The 8,840-nt window shown below is 54.3% G+C and overlaps 1 long non-coding RNA gene across 1 annotated transcript; it reads right to left on the minus strand.

Annotated features, from left to right (window-relative positions):
• Positions 1-3: 3 nt before the first annotated feature.
• On the minus strand, positions 4-4,397 carry LOC123380913. The gene is made up of 3 exons (XR_006587311.1): positions 4,153-4,397; positions 3,674-3,884; positions 4-60 (listed from the first exon to the last, which is right to left on the minus strand). It is a non-coding gene; the product is annotated as an uncharacterized LOC123380913 (long non-coding RNA).
• Positions 4,398-8,840: the final 4,443 nt, after the last annotated feature.

The raw sequence follows: 8,840 nt of genomic DNA on the forward strand, positions 1-8,840 counted from the left end.
CTGCTTCGGATTCTGTGTCTCCCTCTCGCTCTGCACCTTCCCCGCTTGCACTCTGTCTCTCTCAAAAAAAAAAAAAAAAAAAAAATTAAATGTTTAAAAAAGAATAAGATATATAGAATGCATTTATAATGCTGATAAATGCGTTAAACCTTTTCTGGAGACATGGTTACAGAACCCTTAACAGCACAAACCTTTAGGAAGAGAAACTGGTTAATGGGGGAGGGAGGAATGAGAGAGTTTTACTTCTTGTTCTGTGTCTTTCTATAGCATTTAAACTCTTTGCTGTATTCATTTAAGAAGAAACAAGGGTCATCTGAGTAGCAAGGGTATGGGTCATTGAAAATTTTCTTCTTGATTCTTTCCTGAAATAAAGAAGAAATAGGGGCACCTGGATGGCTCAGTCGGTTAAGCATCTGACCTTGGCTCAAGTCATGATCTCACGGTTCATGAGTTCGAGACCCGTGTCAGGGTCAGGCTCTGTGCTGACAGCTCAGAGCCTGGAGCCTCCTGCTTCAGGTTCTGTGTCTCCCTCTCTCTCTCCCCCTCTCCCACTTGCACTCTGTCTCTCTCAAAAATAAATAAACATTAAAAAAATTTTAAATAAAAATAAATAAAATCTTGTTTTTTAGGTTTATTTATTTGGAGAGAGAGCCAGTGTGAGTGGGGGAGGGGCAGAGAGAGAGGGAGAGAGAATCCCAAGCAGGCTCTGTACTGACAGTGCAGAGCCTGACATGGGGTTTAAACTCACGAACCGTGAGATCATGACCTAAGCCGAAAGCAAGGGTTGAATGCTTAACCTACTCAGCCAGCCGGGTGCCCCAAAAATAAAATCTTAAAAAAAAAAAAAAAAAGAAAAGAACTCTTTGTAGGGAGGATCGGAGGGAATAATTATAGTTAAAAGCCAGGTCAAACCAAGATTTTCATGACTGAGAGCAGGAAGCAGCTCTCTGATATCTGTATTGAAGCTGCTGTCATCAATAATTAAAAATGGAAAAACAAAAACCTAGGCTAATGTGGTTTCTGGAACCAAGCATTTCATTTTACTTTGGCCTTATAAGAGGCCTTGAACACAGTAATAGATGCTCAAAAAAAAAAAAAAAAATCCATTGGTAAATGGATAATTTGCTTGTTGTGTTCACTGGGTCCTGAGCAGGTACCCCGTCAATACTCGTTCATGGAAACCAGTAATAAAATACCGTGGATCGCAAGCAGTATTCCTAGACCCCAGATACAACTCTAAATTAGGTGGGGGCAGGGGATGAGTGGTCAGCGTTGGGCTGGGTTGCGAGACTGAGCTCCCCTCCTCGACAAAGGGCCTGGGTAACCGGGGGGACTGACCCCATCACCATCCAGTGTCTGGGAGTGGTGAGCACAGTCAAGGTCTTCCTGCCCCGACTGCCATTTCAATGTAGTGCACAGAAGATGTGCACACTTCCCTAACCACCTACCCTCCAGCCTGAGGTCAGCCACACCTCCCCTTACTTCCCCTCAGCCCTCACCCACGTGCTCTTGTCCACAGACTGGATTGCCACACCTCTTGCGGAGTCCAAAAAGATGCTATCTTCTCAGTTCCTCGAGGGCAAAGGGCGAACATGTTGCAATTCTCACATACCTCTCATTCTAGCTGGGGAAACTGGCGAGACTGCACCAGTGAGGCAGGGAGGGTTTGGGGGCTTCCTGGAGGAGGTGGACAGGCCTAGACCCCTGGGGCCTTGCAAGTGGAGAAGGGAGGGCCCTAAGGACTGGCCCCTGCCTGCCCCTCCGGCTTCGTGATCTCCCCGTAGCCCTTCTCCCAAAGGCACACTGGCCTCCTCCTTCCTGTCCTAGAGGGTGTGAGACCTCAGCTGATGGTCATTTTGCCACCCTGTGGGATGAAGAGCAGGGCCAGCCAGCATCGAGTGTGTGTTGAGCCGAAAACCTGATGGTGCCATCGAAATGACGGGTTCGGCCGTGTCTGACACCAGCTCAGTTCAGTCTGTCACCGGTCACAGCGGTTCCAATAAGAGTTTTCTGTCACTTGGAACCAGAAGAGTTCTGAGTGGGATGTCACCGTCCCATCTGCCCCAGCGGTACCTCAGAGCATCATGTGCTCCGGATGGAGGCAACAGAGAGACGCCTCCCGGCGTCCCGGATGACCCGGAACCAGGATGACCCGGATGGCCAGGAACACCGGGCACCATCAACAGTCAGAGAGAAGTCTGGAGAGATGGTGGGCTTGCCCACGGTGGGCTGAGCTCTGGCAGGATGCCCAGATGGACATGCCCAGGAGACAGGGGAAGCAGTGTGGGTACATCTCTGAAGGGCATGGGAGCCTCTGATCCAGATACGGGAGGTGTGGCACGACCCGAGATCGTGCAGGGGTGGGCGTGGGGACAGGGTTGGAAAGAGGATAGAGGAGACAAAGGAGGCCAGAACCTGGAGACCAGGAATCTTAACTGCAGGGAAAGGAACAGTTAGGAACGAAGGGCAGTCAAGGCATGGATAGGGGTGGGGGGAGGGGAACTGCTGAGTCACTCTCTCCCTCAGTTTCTTTTTCTGTTAAATGGGTTCACAGTCTCTCTGTGTTGTGCTATGATGAGGATGGAGAAGGCATGGCAAGCCCTTCTCTGAGAGCCAGAGCTCAAGGAACATGAGCTGGCATCAGTCAAATGGGAGAATAGAGACAGAGCTCACAGTGCGGATATGGAAGGAGAGACTTTCCGCAGACATGGCTCTCACAGCCTGTTGTGCTGGGCTGCCTGTGGCCACCTCTCTCTGTCCACACCGCTGGGAACCCCTGCAGTAGGAGCCAAGACTCGTTCCCTTTGCACCCAGAGCCCGGCACAGTGCAGGCCAGAGCGAGCATGGGGTGAGTGGTAGGGGAGTGAACGGACGGCTGGCCTGGGCTGACCTCTGCAGAGGAGGAGGGGGAACAGAGGAGCCGTTGAATTGGTCTCCTGAGAAGTCACTATTGGCTGTTGGGCCTTACAACGTTGACCTCGCATCGGCAGCTGCTCCGTGTGTCCCTGTCCCTCCACAGGTCACTACCCACAATCACCTGCCCACCAGCAGGTGCAAGGAAATGGGAGGCGGGGCATATGAGGCTGCACCCCTCACTCAGTCTCCCGAGGGGCAGACCCGACGGCCGTTTCTGCGGCCCAGCTGGCAGGCAGCCGAGGCCTCTGCCTTTCTACTTGGTAGGGGCGCTTATCTCTGCCTCTGCCGGGATTTGGCACCGGGGCAGCCCAGCAGACAAACACTCCAAACAACAGCTGAGCTCATCTCCAGGAGCTCCTCTCACACACAGGGCCCCCTCGGGGGGGACACCAAGGACACTTCCCACAAAGCAGGTCTCCGGGGAAACTGCACCTTGATCACTCCCCCTGAGGCCTGAAGAGATTCCAGAGGGCTAATCTGATGTGGACTGGGGTGGAGAGGCCTTCAGGAACCCACTGCTCCAGAATCATGACCTTGTACAACAACACCAGCCCTGAGGCCCCAAATTCCATCCTTGGGGTTTAATTCACTGGGGTGGGTGGTGTGTCCTCCCTTAAACTGAATATACCCCCAGGGTGGGATACACTCACAGTAGAGAAAAAAAAACAAAAAAAACCCACAGCTGCTCCCACAGACAGAGGGAGAACTGGGAATTGCCAGAGGGCAGGATGCAGAAAGGGAAGGAGTGGAAAAGTACCTTAAAGAACCTTCTCCTCCTTCTAGCTGTGGGTCCAGCCTGGGGGTTGGGGCTGAGCTCCCACCTGTCTGTCCTTCCCTGCACATTCACAGGGCGCTGACTCCGTGCCAGTTGCTGGGCCGGGTGCCAGGGACACGGATTCGGTCAATCAAGTTCCTTGACGGGAGGGTGGGGTAAGACCCTCTCTCTCAATATGCGAGAACCTCAGAGCCTGGAAGAGAGTAAAGGGAAGCTCAGAGCTCTCTTACCTTTCGCTCCTCCTGCCCTTGCCTTTGCAGTCCTACTTTCTGTCTCAGGGCAGAGGAGAGGCACCGGCTGATGGGAGAAGCAGGGCTCTGGGCGAGATGGTCTCTTCTACAGACAATGACGTCTTCCAGTGCAAGCACCTTAGCCCCAACCCCTAAGAGCAGAAAACTCCTCCCCCCCCCCCCCGTCCCTGCCCCCAAGCGATTCCCAGGGATACTGTCCTTTCTCCTCACCTCCACACAGGAGAGGGGACAAGCCTTTGTTCCCCACTGGAGCCCCGTTCAGATTCCAGGTGAACCCTAAAAGGCACAAGTAATGCCCTTTACGTAGAGCAGTGGTTCTCAAAGTCTAGCAGGAGGATCCATCATATCAAATTACCTGGACACTCGTTAGAAAAGGAAATCTCAGGGATGCCTGGGTGGCTCAGTCGGTGAAGTGTCCAAATTTGGCTCAGGTCATGATCTCACTGTTCCTGAGTTCAAGCCCTGCATCAGGCTCTGTGCTGAAAGCTCAGAGCCCGGACCCTGTTTCAGATTCTGCGTGTGTCTCTCTCTGCCCTTCCCCGCTTGCACGCCCTCTCTCTCTCTCTCTCAAAAATAAATAAACATTAAAAAAAAAAAAAGAAAAGAAAAGAAAACTCAGACCCCACTTTAGGTGCAAGGTTGCTCCAGCAATCCACCTTAACAAGCCCCTTAGGTGAGTCTGATGCCACCAGTTTGAGAACCACTGACCCAGAGGACAGTTAGGCTGGAATTTACTGGGGGCTGGGTATGCGTTGGGGAGAGGGGCAAAGCAAATCACAGTGGCCCAGATGGAAAAGGAGGTGGGCTTCTGTGAGGGAAGGAGCGAGATCAGCTTCAGGGATCTAGTTCTCCCTCCAGCTGGGGATTCTTCTAGCAGGCAGGGGCGCAGGTGGGGAGCAGGTCCATGGTTTTCAGAAGCTTTTCAAAGGGGTCTGAAACCCCAACATATCAAGAGCCTTTCTTTGAAAAGCGGTTACCTTATTTAATACACAATCAGCACATTGTTACTGAAAAAAGTCAAACCATACTAAAACATGGGGAGCACCAAAGACCCCTGCCCAGAAGCAGCCGTTGTTTTCTGTTTACCCTTTGGGAGCTCCCTGTACAGGTACGTTCATACGCCTAAGTACACAGTTGGGTGTTTTTACGTCAACAGGATAATGGTGGGTGTGTAATGCTTCAACTCCCCACCCCCTCCCGTTTCATAACACATCTTAGCCACCCCAGGTCTGGGCCTCTTGGCAACGGCATCTCCAGTGTGGTGGCTACTGGGGCAGGAGGAAAAATACATGTTCACACCACATCAGGCATCCTGCTTTTCCTGCGCCCTCCACGTCCCCCCAGTCATGCCTAGCCCCCCGCCCCAGCATGCAAGGCATGTGCACGTGCACGTGTGTGCATACACGCACACACTGATACTGATCCAGTTTGAGGAAGCCCAGTGTGATAACCCCTGAACTCCCAAGCTTTAGGGTGCTGAGGAGTTGGGGCCTCCGTGGGCTCCGGGGAAGGCATTCTTCAGCCCTGAGAAGGCCCTCCCTGGAACCTGTGGGCAGACAGGCATCGGAAGGCTGTGTCACCACCGAAAGAGGGGTGTTTGTACACACATTTATCCTGGGGCGGGAGTCCAAAGCTTTCCCCCCAGATTCCCCAAAGCCTCGGAAACCCCGAAAAGGATCAAAAGTCACAACTGTAAGTTGGTTGTCTCTTGATGGGGAAGGACCTATTAGTAAAAATAATTCCTGCCTCTCTAGACTACTTTCTCTCTAAGTAGTGACTTAGAAGTAGTGACTGACCCCAGGGTCAGGTCTGGGAAAGCAGCAGCCTTCCCCTCTCTGCCAGCTTGGGCCTGGGCACAGGGAAGTGGCAAAGTGAGAGGGAGGAAAAGTTAAAGATGTGGGGGTGAGTGGGGGAGCACCCCTCGTGTGCTGGGTTGAACAGTGAGTGTCCTCCCTGGAACCCCAGGATGTGGCTTTATGTGGTCCTAAATAGGGTCATTACGGATGCAGTTAAGTTGAGGTCACCCAGGAGTAGGGTGGGCCCTTAATCCAATAACTGGTGTCCTTACAGAAGAGGACGAACACAGGGGCCAAGGAGGGGAGGACACCGAGTGAGCATGGAGGTGGGGGATTGCATGATGTATCTACAAGCCAGGAACCCCCAGGAGCCAGGAGAGAGGCGTGGAACAACGTTTCCCTTGGACATCAACCCTGCCCACCCTTCATTTGGGACTCCCCGGCCTCCAGAACTGTGAGAGAGTACATCTCTGTTGTTTGTGGTGCTTTGTTCTGACGGCCTTGGGAAACTACTACAGCAAAGATAGAGGTGGCAGAAAGCAGAACTCAACGACGGCTTCGGGGGAGACCCTGAAGCTCCCTCCCCAGACTGTCCAGCTCTCAACAACTAGAAGCGCCCAGCGTCTTTGGGTCAACGAGTCTGCACTGTATTCCACACCGGCTGAGGCCGTGCTCCCTCAGGTGTGCAGGCAGTTCTCAGCCTGGAGAGACCGCCCCTCATAAACAGCCAAACCAAACACATGTTCCCCTCCAGGCCCCCGAGTCACCTGCCACTTGGCAATGAGAGGACGTCAGCCCAGTTCTTGGCTGGCGGCACTGACAGGCGCCCATCTGCTCCGGAAGCGCCAGCCTGGATAAACACAGCCGGGCTCTGCCTCCCACGGGTGGACCAGCCGGGCCAGGCCGGCAGTGCGGAAGCCCTGGGTCTCAGGCCCCAGGCCCCCGGGGTCACTTTCCACCCCTACCTGGCCAGGCTGGCTGCCCCCAGGAGCAACAGCATCCCTGGAAAATGGGAGGAAAAGACACACAGGAAAGGAAGCTCATCGCAGGACTCAGCCCACCTCCCGGGTCACTTCCTCGAATCCCTCCCTGCTGGGCCCAGGGTCACTGCCCCCTCCCATCCGCCCTCCCCTCACTCACGCCCACATCAAGCCATCTGCCACCCTGGCCCCCCCTGGCAGGCACCACAGCCTTGTGACTCAGCGCCCAGCCCTGAGGCTGCTCTGTGGGTGGCCACTCCGGAACCTTGGTGGGGAGGGAGGTAACTGGGAAGGGGGCCTGCGCTAGGGGTGGGGGTGGGGAGGGAGAAGACACGTGCAGACCCCAGGCGGCCCTTCCCAGAGCACCAAACCCTGACAGCACTGCCTTCATCCGGTTTTTAAAGCAGACCAACTCTCCAGCGGAGGTGTTGCCCAAAATGTAGCGGTCTCATTAGAAAGCACCTAATTCAGTTCCTGTTTTGCCTCCAGGGTCCACCACCTGTTCTACTGGCCCTGACCCCAGGCCAGATTGGGACCCGTTTCTCTGGTGTATTCCCCCTTGACCCCTTCATGGACCACTCCCAATCCCTTCCTGCTCCTGAACAGCATATTGGTTCCCGCACACTCCTGAGTGGATACATTCCCAAGAAGGTATGAGACATTTCACATCCGCTTCCTGCAGACTTTGAGCAAAAGGGTTTGACCTCAAGTGCTTATCCCAAAGGACTAGCAGTAATGGCGAGATTGCAGGTGTCCTTCTGGGGAAAGGAGCGAGTCAGGGTGGAGGATGTTACCCCTACAGTGTGGCAGGACAAGGGGCCGGCCCTCGCCCTGCACATCTTGGGAAGGTGGTTCCAAGTGTGGTTCTCAGTCAGGCTTGGCCCCTAGGACTCGGCTCTGGAGGCAAAACCCACGGGCTGGGCCTGTCCCATGGCCGGAAGGTTGTGATTTGAGGCCCGGCCCCACCCCCAGAGGGTCAGGATTGGGCTGGAGAAGCGAGGCCCAGAAGGCCTGTGGGAGCCTGTTTGAGGCACTGCTCTGCTCACTCGGCCGAGCCCCTTCCCAGGGTCCGGCTTCCTCCAAGGCCCTTGTAAGCCGCGTGGAGATTTGCCGCCTCACCTCAAAGCTTGAAGGGAGGTCCTCGGGGTTTGGCCCCGGTTCTCTCCCTCACCTAGCGGCTCCTGGGGTCCACCTCGGGATCGTTCTGCAGAGCCAGGCACTGGGGCTCCCTCTTCTTCCAAGCCCCGTTCCCTCCGAAACAAGCCGATAGCCCCCTTCATTTCAGAGTGGCAGTTCTCCTGCTGGTAACTGCAAGGAAACAGATCATCCCAGCAAAAGCAGAGAAGGCTGGGAAGTTCCAAGAAACTTCAAGATCATAGCAGGAAGAGTCTGCATGGGTTTGATCCTGGCTCTGCAGCAAGACTCCTTCTCTGCCTCAGTTTCCTCGACTCCAAGCAGGCCTAACAAGAGTACCTGCCCCAAAGGCTGTTGAGAAGGTGAGATGAGGCAGAGAAGTGTGCAAACGCGGTCTGTCTGCTTCCTTCCTTCGTGGAAGTGCTTGCGGCCTCGTAACAGTAATAATGTATAATAGTCACGTTCCTCTTCTTTCTGCGTCGACACAGGGTGTATCAGACACCGTCTGCGGGTTCAGCCCACACCACCTCCCTTACGTCTGAGTTCCTTTACCCCAGTCTTTCTTCCCACACTCTTTTCCAAGAGACAGTTCAACACCCCCAGAGATGCCTCTCCCCTTCCCCTGGGCATTGGGATATTTTCCAGGCCAACCCTCCCTCCCCCTCGGGACAGTCTTGCAGGCCCATGTGCTGCTTCCCAGAGCAGGAAGGTGGGCAGAAAACGGCCCCAGCTGGAAAATCAGAGGCTGTGTTTCTGTGCAACTTCTTTAGAATAATAGACTCGGAGATGAAACCAGAAAGCTCCATTCAGAGGGGTTCTCTGTTTGCCTGGGTAATCCCAGCCTGCCTCATTTCACAGCTGCAGAGGCTGTGATTTTCCCAAGGCCACACAGCAAGTGAGCAGAGAGATTCCATCGACACTGAGCACCTGCAGTGTGCCAGGTACTGCATCCATCCACTTAGTAAACACTCAGGGCAGCCCCACAGTG

The sequence above is a fragment of the Felis catus genome, chromosome D2, assembly GCF_018350175.1.
Source record: "Felis catus isolate Fca126 chromosome D2, F.catus_Fca126_mat1.0, whole genome shotgun sequence".
Lineage (NCBI taxonomy): Eukaryota > Metazoa > Chordata > Mammalia > Carnivora > Felidae > Felis > Felis catus.